Below are 22,390 nucleotides of genomic sequence, written 5' to 3'. Positions count from 1 at the left end.
TGAAGCTATCAAAACATACGTGCCTGACTAACTCTATGTTATTTATGGGTGGGGTGATCTATTGTATATATATAATGGGGGGGTAAAAAACCTGCTTAAATTGGTTTCCAGTGGCACCATATTGCTGCACATACGTTTATATATATGTTTGTGCTAAATTGATTTCATATATTGTAGTGTATTGTATGTATGCATGTATTGTTTTTATTGGTATGTGTGTGCAGTTATTATTATGGATACTATTCCGCACTGGTCTGTTTTTATATTTCATGCACGGAGATTCTAATATATGGATGCATGGATTTTTTTTTGATTTTTTTTTTTTTTATTATTTTTTTTTATTATTATATATATTTTTTTCTGCACTGATATTTGTCAATTAATATATATATTATATATTTTTTTGTATTTTCTGTATATATTTTTAAATATTCCTCGTGCATGTATATATTTATTATTATTTAGTGATATACCTGTATCTGCGGACATTTCCCTACCTATTTATATGTACATACAGTATCTTTTTTATGATATCTAATATATATATATTTTTGTACCTTGGTTGTATGTTTTGTGTGTGTATGTGTGTATATATATTTATATCTGTATTTATTTATTTATGATGTTTTTATACATGAGTATTGGTGAATATGCACTTGCAATTATACAAAATTTGTGTTCACATTATATTATTATTTTATTTATTTAGTAATATAACTACATAATATGTTGTGTATGTATATTTTTGCATATACACACCTGTAACACTTTTTCATATTTCCAAGATTTGTTCACATATTATTTAACATGTCCTTTACATTTTCACTATTAATCCATTTATTTCACCACTTACACTGTTATTAATTTATTGTTCCATTTTATTCATTCATATATTCTTTGTACATAGGTACAATACACTGTACACTGGTTGTATATATATATTCATATAACACTTGTTTATTATTCCACACACTTTTCACATCTTTATTCATCTATTAATTTATTCACTTTTCGGTCCTCTTCCTTTATTTAACCATTTACATTTCGTATCATCCTTATTTATTATGGACCGTCTTTTATGTCACATCACATATACTTGTGTTTTCTTTTTATAATTTTCCTTTATTGTTCGTTTCCTTTTCTCTTGCTTTTTTCTCTCTTTCTTTGTTCTGTTTTGTTTCTTGCCATACTACCTGCACATAGATCGCAGTTGTATCCCCTACAAATAATGTTTTATCATTTTTAAGTTTCCCCAATGTACTTACATATTTTCATCGTCAGTGTCATCAGTGTCTCCAAATTTGCATCTCCGCTCTGAGTACTATCTGGGAGGAGGAGGTGTGCGCTGGCGGGGGGTGGGGGAGTGGCTCACTCACTCTCGGCCGAGTCTCTGATCCTGGTTGGACGTGGGCGGCGTTGTCAGACAGCGTCCGCGCACTTCCGCCTGGATGACTCGGTACCGGAAGTGGGGAGTAGCCATCTTGCTACCCCCGGCCTGTCGCCGAGTACCTCCGACATTACCCACTGCCACCAATTACAGTCTAATTATGCCCACATTTAAGGGAGGGTCCCGCCGGGAAGACGCCATCCCCGGACGAAGGCATCAGCCGAAACGCGCGTCGGGACTGGCGTCTCCCCCATGTTGGCTACATGAATCCGGGTACGTAACACTACTTTCTTTATATGCATCTGGCTATCTGGTGGTATTATGACTCAGTTCCTCGACTCTCACCTATATTTGCTTTAGTGCTGCCAATCACACTCATGACTTACATTCTGTAACACTTGTAAACTGCATATTTGATATATGAATGATTTCACCCATGTGTATTGGCCACATATATTTATAACCTCTACATAACAGGCAAATAGTGGTTTTAACCTGAGGATCTGCACTACCTGCACCACCTATTCATGATATTTTACGCATAGCCATATGCATTTAGAGATTTTTTGATATACAACAGTACTGATCCCGGGTCTTGTTACTCATTTGTGACATTGTGTTACCATTAATATTTATACACAACATGGGCTGACGCCAACTTACATTGTATGACTCATTTTTTAAATTGTTCTGTTTCTTGAATTTGTTAATAAAGAATCCTTTCTATTGCAATATCTTGTGTGTACTTGACCTCTTTTCTCTATAGGTTTCGTAGTAATGCTATGGTCAGAGTACCAGGTCATATTGGGTTATATGTGTGTTCTCCTCAGTCTATAGATATAACTATGTGTGTCACCTTGACCCTTATAGACATATAAAGATATATATATCATAATTTCTTTGGAGTTTACACGATTCCTGCTTGTGTACATATTGGTTGTCTACTATTTATGATATGTATAAATCATGTCTTCAAATATATTGCCGTTTATTAATAGCGTTTTGAAGACTCATTGCTGCACTGTCTGTATAAAAGTCATAATACACTGCTATGTTCACATTTTTATGGATTTTATGAGAATTGTACTGTCAATTTGTTTGATTGTCAGTTGATGTACGTCCTCCCTATATATACTTGGCACTTGTGTTAGTTTGTCATGGCTTGAGAAAGGTTCCTGTTGAACCGAAACGTTGCTGTGTTTTTTTTGAGGTGAATAAATCCACTTTGCTTGCATCTGCCTTGAAGTCCTGGTGCCGTCACTGTTTTCTACGCTGTCTTCTATATATATATATATATATATATATATATATATTTATATATCATCTATTATGTGTACAATATTAGCAATTGATTTATATTGTTTGATTTTCTCTTGAGAAGTTGATCTAGAGTATGGATGTCAATAACACGAGACATGCATTATCTCTTGTACCGCTTCAGTTACCGATCTCTCTACCCTCCCCCCCTCTTTTTTCCTTCTGTACCCCTGACCGAAAAAGTTTTCAAACTTTTTGGAAAAAAAGAAGAATCCCCCAATAAATCACCCCATTTTAAAAATTGCACCATTCAAAGTATTCAAAACAGCATTCAGAAAGTTTCTTAACCCTTTCACAGGAAATAAAGCAAAGTAGAGGGGAAATGTACAAATTTTTTTTTTTTTGCCGAAGTTCATTTGTAATACATTTTTTTCTGTACCACAGAAGGTTTTACTAGAGAAACGCAACTCAATATTTATTGCCCAGATTCTGCAGTTTTTAGAAATATCCCACATGTGGCCCTACTGCCCTAATGGACCGAAACACCGGCTTTAGAAGCAAAGGAGCACCTAGTGGATTTTAGGGCCTCCTTTTTTTTAGATTTTATTTTAGGCACCATGTCAGGTTTGAATAGGTCTTGTGGTGCTAAAACAGTAGAAACTCCCCAAAAGTGACCCCATTTTGGAAACTACACCCCTCAAGGAATTTATCTAGGGGTATAGTTAGCACTTTGACCCCACAGGTATTTTGCTATATTTATTGGAGTTAGTCTGTGAAAATTAAAATCTACTTTTTTAAAAAAAACATAGAAATGTTTAATATTTACAAGGAATAAAGAAGAAAATGCACCCCAACATTTGTAAAGCAATGTCTCCTGATTATGTCAATACCCCATATGTGGTAATAAACTGCTGATTGGACCCACAGCAGGGCTCAGAAGGGAAGAAGTACCATTTGGATTTTGGCGCGCAGATTTTGCTGGATTGGTTTTTAGTGCCATGTCGCGTTTGCAACGCCCTGGAGGGAACAAAACAGTGGAAACACCCCAAAAGTGACCCCATTGGGGAAACTACACCCCTCAAGGAATTTTTCTAGGGGTATAGTTAGCATTTTAACCCCACAGGTTTTTTTTGCATAATTTGGTGGAATTAGGCCGTGAAAATGAGTATCAACACTTTTGCCCAATAAAATTTAGAATTTTTTCCTTTTCACAAGGGATAAAGGAGAAAAAGCCGCCAACATTTGTAACGCAATCTTTCCCGAGTATCTTTTTATTAGAAATGAATTAACCTTTTCAGGACTGATCCTTTTTTCTTTTCCATTTTAGTTTTTCCACACCCCGCATTCAAAACGCCACAACTTTTTTATGTTTCCGTCATTAGAGCGGTGTGAGGCTTATTTTTTTGCAGGAAGAGTTGTAGTATCTATTGACACCATGTAAAGTACCATATAATGTACTGGGAAACCGAAAATAAAATTCTTTGCGGGGTGAAATTGGAAAAAACTGCGATTCCTCCATTGTTTTTTGGGTTTCGTTATTTCCGCTTTCACCGTGCGGTAAAAAAAGACAACGTAACTTTATTTTGCGTCTCAATACGATTACGGTGATACCAAATGTATATAGTTTTTTTTATATTTTACTACTTTTACAAAGAAAAAACTATTTGCTAAAATAAAATAGTTTTGTATGAACACATTCTGAGAGCCATAACTTTTTTAGTTTTCCATGAATTGAGCGGTGTGAGGGCTTATTTTTGGCAGGACGAGCTGTAGTTTTTATTGGTACCATTTTTTGGTACATACAACTTTTTGATCACTTTTTATTACATTGTATTTAGAGCTAAGGTGACCAAAAAACAGTGATTTGGGCGTTTTAAATTCTTTATTTCTTACGGCGTTCATTATGCGCTATAAATGACAGTTTTAATTTATTCTGCGGGTCGGTATGATTACAGTGATACCATATCTATATAGGTTTTTTTATGTTTTGCAGCGTTTGCACAATAAAATCACTTGTTTATAAAAAAAATAATACATTTTTGGTGTCACCATATTCTGAGAGCCATAACTTTTTCTTTTTCAGTCAAAAAAGCTGAGGGAGGTCTTGATTTTTGCGGGACGGGTTGTAGTTTTTATTGGTACTATTTTGGGGTACATGCGACTTTTTGATCACTTTTTATTCTATAGTTTGGGACACTGGTGACCGTGCGGGAAAATTGTGGTTCTGGTATGGTTTATTATTATTTTCGCGTTCACCGCGCGGGATAAATAACCAAATAGTTTTGTAGTTTAGGCTGTAACGGACGCGGCGAGACAAATTATGTATAGTTTAAATATTTTATTTTTAATTTTTTTTAATTTTTTTTTTATAATAAATGACTGTTATGGGAAAAAGGGGGATTTTAGCTTTTATTACTTTTACATTTTTTTTTTTATACAACTTTTTTGGAACCCACTAGGCTTCCGTAGATGGCATAGCCAGAGGCCATTATTAGGCCTCCGGTTGCCTTAGCAACCATTGGCGCCCGCGATAATGTCGCGAGAGACTTCAATTGTGCTTTAACTCCTAACAAGCCGCGATCGCTATTGAAAGCGGCTTCTAAGGGGTTAATCGGTGGGCACCACTGTGATCAGACCCTGCACACTGAGCTTTGATAGCCTGCTGTCAGAAACAGCAGGTATCACAGCTCAAGCACACCCTGGGGAAAGATGGCGCTGTGTGAAATCAGGTCAGTACATTTACTGAGCTGAGTGCAAACGATGCGCTCAGCACAACATAATAGTACTGAGCTGAGCGGGAAGGGCTTAAACTACACCAAATGGGCCGTTTGACACACTCAGAATGTCACAGATGTCGCACTCCTGAGGCAAATTTCATGCATCTTATCTGGGAGTGTACGTATATTAGTTCCTTCTGGGAAGAAGTTATTACCGTTTTGACTACCATAACTTCAAAGTCAGTGCCAAAAACACCAGAGGTGTGCATGTTAGGTTTGTTACAGGAAGAACACTGCTCTCATTACGTGCACATTTTCCTCAGAGAAACTCTGCTCCTGGCTAGAAAGGCTATTGCCCTGAGATGGATGGCAGATAGGCCCCCCTCGTTAGCACAATGGAAATCCCTGGTTAATAAAAAATAATTAATTTAAAGAGTAGATTTTCGTATTAGAAACTGCTCCTTCAAGTTTGGTCAAATTTGGGACGGATGTATCTCTTCCATCTTGACTCTGCATTGGGAGGGAGTAGTTCGTTCCTCCCTGGAATGGATGTTGGAGGATAGATGAGTGGGATGGGCCTTGTAGTACATTTTTTGGCATTAAATATTTTATGTATACTGATCTGCTGCCGTTTCCTTGGTGCAAGTTTTTGAGATGTACTGTAGCAATGTATGTACATTGATCGGTGTGTATCTTTTCCATTTCACTGTATATCATGCTGTAATGTTTTTTATTTAATGCAAGCTTTGTATTCAACAAAACGAGTTTAAAAAAAAAAGATAGTCGAGATCTAAGTTATCTCCGATCTCGGCCATGGCAGCGGGATGTCGCCTGTATGTTAGAGCCGGCACCTGCTGCAGATGATGCGGGCACAGCTTGTGTACCCGTGCCATTTACTGGATTTACCATTACATCTTAAGATAAGGCAGATCCAGCACTCTGATATGTAAAAAATTCGATTTTTATTAGGTCATATTAAAAGTAAGGATAAAACAACAATCCCGGGACCACGCTTACGCGTTTCAGACCACTAGGGGTCATGCTATGATTAAGGACCCTAGTGGTCTGAAACGCGTAAGCGTGGTCCCGGGATTGTTGTTTTATCCTTACTTTTAATATGACCTAATAAAAATCAAATTTTTTACATATCAGAGTGCTGGATCTGCCTTTCCTACACACCATTTTTGTTTCTATAGCCTGCTGTCGACACAGGATTAAGTTCAGGAGGATCTGCGCGCACCTACAGCCTTTTTGAATTTCTTATACCTACATTGGTTTTTACCAAACTTCATCAAAACGCATTGGAATAACGCAATTCAGTATGAAGGTCATGAGGTGAGCAAAACTTTTGGTTAAACCTTTTTTCATTTTTTCAATCTTAAGATAAGGATGTAATACTGCGCCCATTTGCGCGAACGGGTTAATCGGGATATCAGAATCCTCATCTCTTTTTCAGAGTAGAAAGCAGTTATAAAGAGTGTCTCTCTCTGGAGGACCTGTTCTGTCCTGCATTATGCAGACATCACATTGTTATAAATAGATATTGTGCAATGCTTTATTTCTCCTGTGGTGGTGCTGCAGGAAAAATGTAACACTTACTGCCTGGTTTCCCCACAGATTACAGCTGATCGCTGGAGTCTCAGCAAGGGGAGACTTTGTGTTCAGATTATTGTCAAGGCACCCTTCTAACAAGTAGGGATTGTCCAAAGTGGAAATCCCTTTTGAAGGGGTTAGAAGGATTTTTCCAAAAACAACTTTTACAACCTCTCAAGCACAAATATCCCTAGACAGTGGAGGCCTCTATAAATTGCAGTCCCTTTTAGGACAAAAAGATAAAAACTAGATGTCGACATAAAATAAGCTCAAATCAGTTTAATAAACCAGATTATATCATTAACCTAATAAGGATACACAGTAACATATGGTGGAAAACAGTAACATTAATAACTGAATAAATATGGCTACTGCTTGTAGATAACATCATAAAATACAACCATGTCCATATTTAATTTTTGCTTTATGGCCCCAAATCAATCGATAATTAGCAAGGTTTGGTAATATTGTCGGCAAGCTAAATAAATTGAAGTCTGGTATAATAACAAATGTTTTATTACTTGATTATTAGTTTAATAGGAGTCAATATTAATATATCTGGTGATGATAAAGGCAGTTATAATTGGGTGTCTAAAAATAATCCTAAGTAATTGTCCTTCTTTCTGGTCGAAATGCAGGAGGCAGCCGCTAATATAGAGCAAAGAGCTCTCGGTAATATTAGTATGATGTAAACAGGGTAGGCAGTGGGCAGGCAGAGCAGGAAGTCTGTGAGGTGCAGCTTCAGCCAAGAGCATCAGAGCTGGAAGTGATGTCAGAGAAGGGGTCGTCATTTTAGCAACTTCTGCTGTACAGCCCAATAAGATGCTGCAGTAGTTGTTATTTCTGACGTATAAAGATATATAGAGTATACAGCCCTTTGGAAACTTTTAGGGGACCCGAATGAAAGAACTGATTATCCTAGTATGTCACATGAAAATGTCTAACAATCTGATATGTGGGCTCCCTTGTTGTATATTGTATATTCATGCGATCGACTAATCTATTTTTACTAGTATTATTTTTCACTGCATTTAACATCTATAACGTATGGGTATTATTACATTAAATCGATTAAATACTTATATTTTGCTGAATATAACATCTCTGGAAATCGTCATTATAGCAACCCTCTGGTACCACAAAACTAGTAGACCAGTTACTATGGTTACCCGTAAGGCTTAAACCCGGGCACTGGGTTATTATAATAATGCATCTTATTACACGCACCTGCAAGTTCACCCTTGAAGTAAAGAAAATAAAATACTCTCCACCCCTCGTCTTCCTTATGGACACCTGTGAATACTATGTCCTCTGACCTGCCGGGCCTCCTGAGATGACGCAGTTTCATCCCATGTGACTGCTTGTGATTGACTGCAGTGATTACATGGGACAAAACATCATCTCAGGATACCGGCAGGGACGCAACAATACAGGAAACAAGGGGAGGTCGTGAGTATAATATATATTTTTTTTAATCTCCTCTTCTCCCCTTTTTTTTTTCTCTATAATCTGTAAAATGCATTTTTCCGATTCGTGCGCTGCAAACCCAAAAAGTTTTGGATTTCGGCATATCCAAAACCTTTGGAAAATTCGGACACAACTTTATTCATGCCGAAACTGTTTGCTCATCTCTAGGTATGTGTGTGAGTATATATGTATATACACACACACATATATGTATATATATATAGACAAATCCAATACACAGGTCAGCACTCCAGAGTAAAGTGAAAAATAAGGATCCTTTATTCACCACAAGCGCAACGTTTCAGCCCTGCTCAATGGGGCCTTTCTCAAGCGATCGCTGGAGTGCTGACCTGTGTATTGGATTTGTCTGTGGATTTGTGACACTGGTCGTGTGTCTGAACAGGGACTTGCACCCCACACTGGAAGAACGGTGCTGCTTTTACTTTACTTGCTTATATATATATATATATATATATATATATATATATATATATATATATATATATATATATATATATACTTATTTTCTATACATTTTTCCTATATAATTTGGTCATACAGAAATCTAATGTTTTTTTTGCCAATCTTAATACCCACACCCCTGTATTTTTTTCTTTTTAAGCCATGTACTTGATATGTAGGTTTATTGTATAGAAGTTCTGAAGGGGTCATAGTGCCCCAAAAACATGGTGTACTTTAACTAAATAAACCTTGGATGAAACCACAAGTTGGATATCCTTATGGTAGTGTTGCGGCCCTTTTAAATCCATTGCCCCCATAGCTGTCTCTGTCTTTCCCCCAATACATGTCTTGTGTGTTCCACGATTTTCCTTCCCTCCTGTGTGTGTGTCAGACTGTCCCCCTTGTCCTCTGTAGCAACCTACAAAGGACAAAAGCGCAAGGGGATACAGCATCCCAATAGAGTGTAAAGATAAAAACGGGCAGAAAAAACAGATATGAGCCAAAAGAGTAAACAATATAAAAATGAATGTACCTGTGGACATAATGGCAACACGGGAACGTGGAGAGATCGGCACGGAAAACGCCTCGCCTCGACGCGCGTTTCGCCTACAACCGGCTTTGTCCTGACGCGCGTCGAGGCGAGGCGTTTTCCGTGCCGATCTCTCCACGTTCCCGTGTTGCCATTATGTCCACAGGTACATTCATTTTTATATTGTTTACTCTTTTGGCTCATATCTGTTTTTTCTGCCCGTTTTTTGCGCCGTCTATCTGTAGTGGGCTTTATCTATGCATTATTTGCAACGGGCAGTTTTTCCTTATGTGATATAGCCTCTTATATGCATATTATATACCCATTTTGGGTACTTTCTATATCTGTGTGCATGATTGTTGCTGCATTGGGACGTGTTTTAGAGTTCGGTTATCTCTAGTTCTCCTTATGGTATGTTGTCACTCTTGCCATACTGTTGTTTCTCCTTATATATGATCTTTCATTGTTCGCTGTAATTATTATTGTAATGCCATGTATTGATATGAATTAATAAAGATGTATATTTTTTATCCATGGTAGTTATCTTTACACTCTATTGGGATGCTGTATCCCCTTGCGCTTTTGTGCTTTGTAGGTTGCTTCTGAGTCTTATTGGGGATTCTCCCTTTTGGCTTTACTCTGTTGTGAGGTTTTTTGTAGGTTTACTACCCCTTGTCCTCTGTGCCAGCAATGCCGGTAGGAGAGATGGGCCTTCCTCAGCCTTAGGGAGTGAATGGAGGGTGGATTGCATCCATACCAGCAAGGAACAAAGGGAGAGAGTAGAGTCAAGTGTAGTGCTAAGGTTGGAAAAAAAGGGCGGCTCTGAAATGGGGGAGGAAGCCTACTGAAAAATGTGTGACTAAGGTTCTCCAACTGGTGTCCAGAAGAACCTGCAAAACAAGGGAAGTATCAAGCGTATTGTGAATTAAGTTCTGGCTTATACAGCCTAATTTTACTGCTAGAGACGGTACCCCAATAAAAACTTGACTAAGAGTTGTGTGTCAGCCGCTTCCGGGCCATGGATCGGGCTCTGTATTTTGGCGCTCTCCGATTTGGGAACTCCTACGGTTTTGAGATCCCCGGACTGAGGGCTGTTCAATAAAGTGTGTACAATTGTTTAATAAAGATGCATTTTATTTCACTGTGACATCCCTGTCATCCTTTCGAAGACCCTCCTACATGCTGTATCTTTTTTTCTATCCTTCTAGTTTTGCAAGAATTTCACTTTAAATGGGTTCTCCTTGTTGTTTATTAGAATGTTCCCTTATCAAAAAACTAATCACAAAGTGTCCTCCCGCTGGGGCCCCCAGCGATCAGCTGTGATCTGTAATGGAAACCTGGTAGTAAGTGTTCAATTTCCCTGCAGCGCCACCACAGGGTAAATAAAGCATTACACAGTGTCCATTCATATCAATTCATTTTAATGTGCTGTCTGTTAAATACAGGACAGAACAGGTACTCCAGAGTGAGACACTTTTTGTAACCGCTCTCCCCGCTGGTTTAGAGATGAGCATACTAAAGAGAAGATAAAGGATTTTCTAAACTGGACACCCCCTTTAAGTAGATTCGAATTTGGGATAGAATCCCTTACAAAGGTCTAGGAAGCTCGTATCTATGTTGCTCTTTGCAGGCCACTTGTACTGTAAAGCTGATCTAGCAATCCCTATGTCCTACAATCTCAGGATCGTTGAGGATCCGGGCAGTCAGAGCCTTCACAGTGATTGCATATCCTAGATATGTGCCAAGACTTTGTGTGATGGGAAAACCCCTTTAAGAACCAGGGCTCCATAGAGTAGCTTGAGGGGAGAGTCAACCAAACAATAAACTGTTAGGGTAGGCATACCTCTCAACTGCCCTGTTAGACAGGTGTGGCACTGTTCCTGGAAGAAAACACTATAAATCTCTATAAAAATCCTTTATACTTTTTTGTTATTTTGGATTCAAATGTTTGAAAGTATAGGTGGGAAATGAGGAATAAACCCCTTGTTTGGGGGATTTTAGATCCCAGTGATGACCGCCAAACAACTTCCTTTTTTTTTTTTTTTTAGAAGGAAATGCTACAATATGTTATTCTAGAATTTCTCTCAATGATACTATAAGTATAATATTGCTTCACTCCAGGAAACAAGTTCCTAATTGGATTACGTAAGGACCGGGATATTATTCTTCAGCGTATCCAGCTCACCTCAAGGCCGTCCATTCATAAAGTCTTCTGTGTATTGACCTAGAAGTTATTCATTAAATGTCTTACTACCAGATGTTTCTATATCTCAATTTCCCTTGTTTCACAACACACTACTACCGCATGGCATTGATTTGCATAAGGAAAGATAGTTTATTTCCCTACTATATACTTCCTGTAACACAAGGATGTAACTGTTGGTGCATAGTAAAGTTGATCTAGAGAAATGATTGGTTGCATGCCAGCAGTGTAGCTACAGGGGGCGGAGGAAGCAGTCACATCCGGTACTGTTGCCTGAGGGAGTCCAAAGGCCTATATACCACATAATAAGACACCAGAATTCTAAATGCCACATGGTATGTTGGGGCTCTGGTACAGACTTTGCATTGGGGCCCAGTATGTCTTTAGGGGATCTGATATGGGGTCTGTAATTATTTAAAGGGGTCCGGTCTGGGATCTGTATTTGTTTACGGGGTAAGATTTGGTGTTTGTATTTATTTTGGGGTATGATGTATTTGTGCTTTAGGACAGGTTGGGGCTTGTCTTATATAAATGGGCAGATCATAAGACATGTCCTATATAAATAGGCGGGGCATACAGCCAAAAATATAATACATTATTTTTCAGAATTTCCCTGATGTCTCTTCTCAAAAGTTGGCAAGTATGCTTTGATATTATATGTAATATTTATTATCTCAACTTCTTGTTTGAAACCATAAGACATTGTCAAAGTTTTTACTTAAAGGGGAAATATAGCATTATATGGCAGCCATTCAAATTAATGTCCATCAATGTAATGCATGGAGGCACCAGATCTCTATTCTGGCACATAGAATGGGGTCTCGAGAAGGGGATCCCCCTTTGACGCCCATGCGCCCACAGAAACACAATGATAAGACAGTATGAAGTAAGCTCCTAAGCTCTCCCTAGTGGTGGCTGCAGGTAGCAAAAAAATGACCTTCAAAAACTGCATCTATGCAGGGAATTTGGAGCAGAATTTTGGACCTAAAAACGACATGACGGTAGACCTATGACTGCATACACAAAACATAATTACTATTACACACCTATATGTTTATGTCTCTTCTTGTAGTGACCCTAAAGTGTCACTACAAGAAGTGTACTTCCAAATGTCTAGGAACTTTTTGACTTCCTATTTTTGGACCACTATTTTCCTATGTGGACCTACATGTGATCAGTGATGACAGGACTCTATTTCCTGTCTATGCTTCACAGGTTTTTTTTATGTCTCCATTCACCAGGCATGAGAACATAGCACGAGATTTCTTGTAGTTTCTGAATATAAAACAATCAGAACAAAGTGGAGAAAAGCAGAAATATGCAGAGTAATAGATTATGTGTTATCTGTGAACTGACAGGGAGTAAAAATACACAGGATGTGTTTTACAAGGTCTATCATAAAACTGCTATGTCTGTTTAGAGAAAATTCTGTGACCGGGTTTTACAGGTTAGAAAAACATGGCTGCTTTCTTCCAAGAACAGTGCCACACCTGTGCAGCTCAGCTCTATTCAGATCTGAAAAAGCTAAGCTGCAATACCTCTCCATGGACAGGTGTGGCGCTGTTTCTGGAACAAAGAAGCTATGCTTTTCTAATCCTGGACATTCCACTTTGGACAAACACTTTTGTTTCAGGTTGTGAGCTTCATTCATTTTTACACACATTTAAATAGGAAATATAAAGGTAGTGTCCTGCCAGGACCTTGGTCACAGACTTCCCCTGCATTCCTTAGTGCGGGGCATGGCCATTCCTGTACATTGTGGTTTTTGCTTTTCTCTCTGTGTGTACATGTCTCACCCAATACGAAGGAGAAGTGGTGTGACAATGAGAGAGCACTCACATTGACTGACAGCAGAAGTGTATGTGTAATGTCGGGGTAGGGAGGCAGACAGGTGAGCCCTAATCTACCCGCCACTCAGTCCCTGCCTACTTGCACAGTCCGTCCTAGGCGACGGCGTACAACTGGGCGACGGTCCCTACGCTCACTATGTGAACGACAAACAAAACAGACAAGGGAACACAGAAGCTAGGGAAGAGGGTAAGTTGCCCACGGAAACACCGTGAGCAACAGAGTAGTGAACGAGCCGAGTCAAACCTGGAGAGTACGCGGTAACAAAAGCAGAATAGGAGAATAGTCAGTCAAGCAGGGTCAATATGAAGCAGAGGTCAATGGTATTAGCAGGAACAGCAGAGCCTGGAAACACAAGAATCACAGGCAAAGGACAGACAGCAAATGAAGGTATAAATAGACCAAGGGCGGGAGCTAGGACCGTCTGGCCAGGCTGTGATAGGTTCTCCCACCAGCCTGAGTGGTAGCAGATCGAGTCACTCTATCAGACCTAGGGACAGATGCAGACTGATTAACCATGGGCGTCAACACAGAAGCTGTGTCTGGCAGATCCTTTACAGTATGACAATGGGAGGGCACTCCCGTTACCTGTTAGCAAAAGGATATGACAATGCGAGGGCAATCACATTGATCAACAGAAGAAAGGGTATGACAAAGGAAGGGCACTCACATTTACTGACCGCAATAGAGGTATGACAATCGGAGGGCACTCATATTGATTAACAGCATAAGGGGTATGAAGATGAGAGGGCACTCATATTGACTAATAGTAGAAGGGGCATGACAATGGGAGGGTACTCACTTTGACTGACAGCAGAAGAGGTATGACAATGGGAGGGCACTCAAATGACCTTATAGCAGAAGGGTATGACAATGGGAGGAAACTCACATTGACTGATGACAGAAGAGGTATGTCTGTGGGAGCGCACTCAAATTTACTGACAGTAGAAGAGATATGACATTGGGAGGGCACTCATATTATCTGACAGCAGAAGGGATATGACAGATGGAGGGCACTCATATTATCTGACAGCAGAAGAGATATGACAGTGGGAGGGCACTCACATTTACTGACAGTGGAAGGGATATGACAGTGGGAGGGCACTCATATTATCTGACAGCAGAAGGGATATGACAATGGGAGGGCACTCATATTATCCGACAGGAACTTGATGGGACAGGGAGGAGAGGCCAGGGAACATACTGATGTAATCAAACAAATTTGTATTTTGAGAGGAGACCGGGAGACCAGTCCAGTGACTGAATAAATATAACAAGACTAAGGGTATGTTCACACAAGGTCATTACGTCCGTAATTTACGGACGTATTTCGGCCGCAAGTACCGGACCGAACACAGTGCAGGGAGCCGGGCTCCTAACATCATAGTTATGTACGACGCTAGGAGTCACTGCCGGACAACTGTCCCGTACTGTAATCATTCTTTCAGTATAGGACAGTAGTTCCACGGAGAGGCAGCGAGGCAGGGACTCCTAGCGTCGTACTTAACTATGATGCTAGGAGCCCGGCTCCCTGCACTGTGTTCGGTCCGGGACTTGCGGCCGAAATACGTCCGTCGATTACGGACGTAATGACCTCGTGTGAACATACCCTAAGGGTGTGTTCACACGGCCTATTTTCAGACGTAATTCGGGCGTTTTACGCCTCGATTTACGCCTGAAAAGACTGCTCCATTACGCCTGCAAACATCTGCCCATTGCTTTCAATGGATTTTACGATGTTCTGTTCAGACGAGGTGTAATTTTACGCGTCGCTGTCAAAAGACAGCGCGTAAAAAGACGCCCGCGTTAAAGAAGTGCAGGACACTTCTTTGGATGTTTTTGGAGTAGTTTTTCATTGACTTCATTGAAAAACAGCTCCAATCACGTCCGTAAAACGCCACGAAAAACGTGAGTACTTGCAAAAACGTCTGAAGTTCAGGAGCTGTTTTCGCCTGAAAACAGTTTCGTAATTTCAGACGTAATTTGTTAAGACGTGTGAACATACCCTAACAGAAATGGTGAACTTTGGTGAGAAAACTTCTTATATTTTAAAAACACAACGAGGAAATGAGAAACTTTGGACTCACATATCCCATTTATCCAACAATGAGAAGCCATCACTGGGCGCTCACTGCTCAGATTCTCATTTCTGACTGATAGAATGAAAATTCACAAAAATTTGCAGGAATTAATACAAATAATTAGGCAGATTTCTCATATCCTGTGTCGTGCCGTTACAGTCATTGACACTCATTATTTCCCTATGAAGTCACTTACTGCTCTAACACCGCTAATGAAATGTGGCATAGAGAATAAAAGTCAGAACAAAGTACAAAACAAAACGAAGATTTACAAAGCTCCGGGGGGAGATGGAAAAAGTTTTTGGATTAAAAGTGAACAAGGTAGACTATGAAATTCCAAAATCTATATCAGTACCTGGAATTAAAGGTTTTATGGTGGGATTTAAGACGCAGTGGTATAGTAATAAAATAGTGCGATAATAAATGTAATAAACTTCATGTTTCAAGTTATATGTAGATCTGGGAATCAAAGATAACTCCCAACAGGCAAATATTACAACAAACTTTATTATTCTTGCAGTCTAGCGCTCGATAATAAAGAATAAATCCCTTAATCAGTCGCATTGTGGTAGGAAGAACGGATCTGTCATCATAATACGGTGGCCTGTTTAACCCCTTCAGGCATTTTCTATTTTGGGCCTTGAGGATGCATCGATTTTTTTTTCCCATTTTTTAGCTATATGACAGCTTGTTTATTAGGGATAAATTGTATTATTAAATGGTACCATTGAGGGGTACATATAACGTATTAAAAAAATGAAAAAATAATTTTGGGGGGGGGGGATTAAAAAATCTGCAATTCTGCCAATGTTATTTAGGTTTAATTTTTACGGGATTCACCGTATAAATGTCACGTTAACTTTATTTTTCAGGTCATTAGGAAAATTATATAGTGTTTTTTTATGTTTTATTACTTTTGCTCATTAAAAAAAACAACAAAAAAATGTTTTATTCATTTGTTTTTGTGTCATTGAGAGCCACAACTTTTCCGTTTTTATTGTTAACATAGCTGTGTAAGGGCTTGTTTTTTCCGGGACGAGTCGTATTTTCAAATGGCACCATGTTAGGCTACATGTAACTTAATGTTTTACTACTTTTTTTTACAATAATAGCATATTTCATGAAAAAAATAAGTTTTTATGTTGCCGCATTCCGAGACCCATAACGTTTCTATTTTTCCGTAAATGTAGCCGTATGAGGGCTTGTTTTTTGCAAGATGAGTAATATTTTTTAATAGAGCCACTTCAGGATACATGTAATTTATTTATTCACATTTCTAAAAACATTTTGGGGAGGAAACATTTTCGCCATAATTTTTTTAGGTTTTTTTTCTACGTTGTTCCTCGTGTGGTTTAAATAATGTGTTCGCTTTATATTATAGGTCCTTATTATTGTGGCGATACCATATATGTTTATTTTTTTACCACTTTTTCTAAAAAAAAAACATTTTTTATGGAAATAGATGGTTTAATTTTATCATTAGGGTAAGTTCACACGTAGCGTAAATACTGCAGATTTTCCACAATGTATTTTGTTGCGGAAAATCTGCAGCATAATACAGTAGCAGCAAGTGGACGAGATTTGAACAAATCTCATCCGCACGCTGCCTAAATATTGAGTGGAAAAACTGCTCAGAAATTGACATGTCATCCTATGTGACTGCTGCAGCTAATCACAGGCTGCAGAAGTCACATGGGATGAAACGGCATCCCAGGAGACCGGGCTGCCAGACCGCAGAGGGACGCATCACCATGGCTACGTATGTATCAAACTTTTTTTATGTGCAGTATGGTGCGGTTTGTCGGCCAGAATTCACTGCGGTGCCCAGGGTGGATACACTGTGTACTTTTACCCAGCGTATCCACCCTGTGTGAATATAGCCTTAGTGTGAACTCTTTTTTATCGAAAAAACTTTATTGAATAGGGGACTTCTAAATGTGATCTACTTATTGCTTATATAATGCTTTGGTATACCCCATGGGCATCACTAGCCAAGGGGCCCAAGCGCTGGTTCTTTGGCTCGGTGCCCCGGATGACTGCCGCTACAGGGGTCACAGTGGTCACAATTGGGCAGCAGGCGCGATTGCGACCGGGCCTCGACCCCCGAACCCGTGTCTATAGAAATTTACTAAAGTAACCAGGGCCTCTGTCATGAAATACACGCCGCTTGTTACAATACTGATACCACTATACTTACCCTCCTTTCCGAGCGCAGCGGAAGTCCTGACGTCTTCTCACGTCATAACGTCATGACGCTATGCGCCGCGCATGACGTCACGATGCTGGATGGTGTTGGGACATCCGCTGCACCGAAGAGCTGTGTAAGTTTAACATCATTACTGCCTGCTGGGGTCCTGTATCTAAGCCTGCCTTGTGGAAGGCTTAGATACAGGGTCCAGCAGACAGCATCACACATGGGCTTAGATTCAGGACCCATGTGTGATACTTGTCTGTTGGACTATGTATCTAAGCTTACCACAAGGCAGGCTTAGATAGAGGACCCCAGCAGATAGTAATCTTATACTGTATAAGATTACTGTCTGTTGGGGCCCTGTATCTACACCTAACATGTGGTAGGCTTACATACAGGGCCCAGCAGACAGGATCACACATGGTGTGATCCTGTCTGCTGGGCCCTGTATCTAAGCCTTCCACATGGTAGGCTTAGATACATGGCCCATGTGTGATCCTGTCTGATGGGCCCTGTATCTAAGCCTACCACAAAGTAGGCTTAGATACAGGGCCCCAGCAGACAGTAATCTTATACATTTGCAAGGCTAACATGGGAATTACAAACAACGCTCAGGCAAGGATCAAAAGGGCAGGGCCCTTTTCATAGTTCAAGGTGATCTGAGCATAATCAGTTAATTAATAAATTACATATGCGCACACTGGCCCTTTAAGGGAACCTAGTGAAAACTACGAGACAGAGCGGACACATGTGCTGGCGTCTCCGGGGAGGGAGACGTCGGTAGGAAGATCTTCGGGAGGCAGGTAAGTGGAGGTCGCGGTTCGTGACCGCGGCCGTTACAGATACTTATTGCTGTGGCCCTGTATCTAATTCTATCATGTGTGATACTGTCTGTTGGGGCCATGTATCTAAGCCTATCATGTGTGATACTGTCTGCTGGGGCCATGTATCTAAGCCTATCATGTGTGATACTGTCTGTTGGGGTCATGTATCTAAGTCTATCATGTGTGATACTGTCTGCTGGGTCCATTTATCTAAGCCTATCATGTGTGATATTGTCTACTGGGGCCATGTGTCTAAGCCTATCATGTGTGATATTGTCTGCTGGGACCATGTATCTAAGCCTATCATGTGTGATACTATCTGCTGGGGCCATGTATCTAAGCCTATCATGTGTGATATTGTCTACTGGGGCCATGTGTCTAAGCCTATCATGTGTGATATTGTCTGCTGGGACCATGTATCTAAGCCTATCATGTGTGATACTATCTGCTGGGGCCATGTATCTAAGCCTATCATGTGTGATATTGTCTGCTGGGGCCATGTATCTAAGCCTATCATGTATGCTACTGTCTGCTGAGACAATGCATCCATCTCTATCCAGCGGAGTAGCTATAGGAGCCTTAGTCTTCTAGATATGCTACTTCCGATATGTATGTAAAAAGGTATTTATTTTTTCGGGGCCATAAATATATGTCTCGGGGCTTGTGCCCCTGATCTTTTAAGACCCTAGCAACGGCCCTGGTATACTCAGTGTAAAACTGACAATCTATTAAGCCACTTAGATTCCGGCCATTGCAGCGAGATGTGAGCTGTATATTTCTCGTGCTCCTGTGCCCGTACCATTATGTCCTCATTCCTATAAGTCCCATATATTCATAAGGGGAGCGCTCACCGGCTTCTCTTACCAGTGATGACTGCCATGTATACACGAAGATACACGGCAGCTGTCAGTCACTGGTGACAAGTCACGGGGAGAGGCGAGGGAGCTCTCTTCTTATGAATACAGGGGACTCATAATATGAATCCCCTGTATACTTTGTTCACTGCTAATATCAAAACGGCACAATATTTTTTGCCACCATTTAGCGTTATAGTAGGGTGGATGATTCGGTTCTCACCGGGTAGTAAACTTATTTCAGTTAATTATTTTGTAATATCATCACAATTAGCTAAATGATAAACTCAGCCCTGCTACATTTGAAGCACTGACATATTCCGCAGCACAGTGTGTAAATAAAGCAGGACCGTGGACAGCACCAAGAAGTCAATAGATAAAATACCTCCCCGCTTCAATAGCTACTAAACTTGCAACTAGCTCAGAACTTTCCAGATATTTCTGAGCGTGCCTAATGGTAACTACAAAAAATTACTCGAAAAATTTACTTTTTGCAATAATTCTGAACTATTTCTATCGTACTGTGTACAGGAAACTACGCTTCAAGTGTAGTAGTTCTGAGTTTGTCATTTAGCTATATTGAAACGGCATTATTTCTTGTCCTATGTGAAATAAAATATGCCAAATTGTGATATCAAGATGCCTCTAATCTAGCAGTATTGTGCCAGACCACCAAAAAGAAGCAAAGAAAATACATGTTTTGGCCGCATAGCACACTACTGCCAGGTGTAGGGGGCACACTAATGAGTAACCTTGCTCAAAGGGGTATCTCATCACAGACTCTTACAGAGTGTCTCTCTGTTATGGCTCATAGAGAGGGGTGCCAAATGGTGGACCCCCTCCTATGATGTCCATATGATATATGGACATGGATCGTCTTCATGAGAAAACCCTTTTAAATCAATATCCCAACAGGTTGCCCCTACAAACAACATTGGGGTATATCAGCCGTTAACATTTATCATCTATCCATGAGGCTGGGACCCTCAGACACTTAACCGGGGTCCCCAGTCCCTCCCCATCTGTATTTCGGCAGTGGGCAGGAATTGTACAGAATGGCGGAGAAGCATGTGTGCTGCCTCTCTATACAGTCATCTCTGGGGTCCTAGCAGTTGGACCCGTGGATAGGTGATGCCCCTTCAACAGACCCTATTTACAATGTATATTTTGGTTTGTACATATGTAGCAGAGCCTGCTGGGTGCAGGCCGCTCCAGATTTTGCTTCACTAATGTGTATTAGGCGTAGACCGGACTCAATGTTTTAAAGTTTCTCATAACTTTTTTTGGATTGTGATGCATTTATTTTCCTTCGGCATTAATGTTAGTGATTTATGAGGAATGAAAACATTAACCTAATTAAATTCACCTATCTATAGAATTAATAATTTATTACATCTGCATAATTTAGAGGCACCTGCTTCAGCTAATTTGGGTAAAATGTAAGACCTTCCTGTCAAGGCACAACTTTATGTTAGATGTACAAAGGAAAAACATACAAAAACTCATGAATTGTTTGGCCTACAGGAGGATCTGCATAATGCATCAATGATAAGGTTTATATAGATGAGTTTGTCATGTGGCATAGTGTGCCCATCTATTTTTGCAAGAAGAGTTCCCCAACAATAAGTCATACTTGCCATACTTCCCAAAGAAGGAACATCAGGTATATTCTCAAAAGTGTCAGACTCAAAGTTTCAACCTTACGTCGCGCCCATTTAAATAGGACACAACCCCATCTACGACATTGAAATCCCAAATAGCGCATATGACCAGACCAGAACCTTGTTGAACGTTTAGTTACCCTTTAATGTTTTAGATAGGTTAGGTTTTGTACCTCGCTGGTGGAGAGAATGGCGGGGATTAAGTCAGTCTCTGGTCACGGTGCAGAAGCCAGAGATTAACGAGAACCCAGATCACATCATTCAGCCAAATACTGATTGGTGCGTTGCGCGGGGTACGGCGCTGGGGCTGACATAGGGACGTTAGAGAGAAGCAACGTCTTGATGTCAGTTGGAGGGAGAAGTGACAGTTGAGTGTGTGAGTGCGAAGTACTGATCTTTGCTACAAGAAATCACTACTTTGAAAGCAAAAATATACAAAGAAATTAGAGTAGTGAATATAAGGAAGGACTGGAGGAATATTATTAAGAGAAAATATTAGAAGAAAAGTATATTGAGGAACAATTAATCATTCTTAAGGAAAAGAAATAAGAAGAAGGCAAGAGAATTTATTTAAGAAATATCAGTGGCTCTACTACACAAAAACTTACCTTCAGGAGATATTGAGGTATATTTCTTGTCATCGGTATCCTATGATTTGTTGATGCCTTTTTCTGCTGTCCGTAATATTTGAAACCTATAAAAAAACAAATGATTAAGCCCCATGCACACGACGGTAAAAATCGTCCATAATTGTGGACCGCAATTACAGTGCGCAATTACAGACCCATTCACTTCTATTGACCACGCACACCTTCCTGTATATTTGTGGAAAGGGGACCGGGCCGTAGAAATGTTCCCGAAAATTATGGAACATGTTCATTCTTTTTCTTTTTACGGGCTGTGCTCCCATACTTTGTATGGGAGCACGGGCCGAAAATGCAAGTGGCTGTTCCCGGCCGCCAGTGGCCGTCTGTGCCCGTAATCGCGGGCCGTGATTAGGGGCACAACTATGTGCATGAGGCCTTAACAGTGTTGTTACAAATTGACCAGTGTGAAAACCAAAACTTTATATACGGTAATAAAAAAAGATCTTAAAATCAACCTAATTTCAGTACTATAATAATATCCTATTACACACCCTCATACCGTCATGTTTCTCCACCTAGCCATGTCAATAGGGCAGTTAGAGAGCCACAACCTGCAGGTGCCAGGAGCTAAGTCCATACTGCCATGTGGTGGTCCCTGTTAGGGCTTGTCCACATTTAACGGAATTGCTGCGTATTTTCCGCCTGGAATTGTGGACAGCAGAATACAGT

At 40.1% G+C, this 22,390-nt stretch overlaps 1 long non-coding RNA gene across 1 annotated transcript in view; it reads left to right on the top strand.

The window, feature by feature from the left end:
• Positions 1 to 11,620, top strand: part of LOC142747852 (uncharacterized) — a 74,984-nt gene extending 63,364 nt beyond the window's left edge. The window contains exons 2-3 of the long non-coding RNA XR_012882077.1: positions 6,558 to 6,696; positions 11,534 to 11,620. This is a non-coding gene — a long non-coding RNA (uncharacterized LOC142747852). The remainder of the gene's footprint in view (positions 1 to 6,557; positions 6,697 to 11,533) is intronic.
• The last annotated feature ends 10,770 nt before the right edge of the window (positions 11,621 to 22,390 follow it).

This window comes from Rhinoderma darwinii, chromosome 1 (assembly GCF_050947455.1).
Source record: "Rhinoderma darwinii isolate aRhiDar2 chromosome 1, aRhiDar2.hap1, whole genome shotgun sequence".
Taxonomy (NCBI): Eukaryota; Metazoa; Chordata; class Amphibia; order Anura; family Rhinodermatidae; genus Rhinoderma; species Rhinoderma darwinii.
The sequence above is the reverse complement of the archived record's forward strand: the minus strand, read 5'-3'. Positions and strand labels throughout refer to the sequence as shown.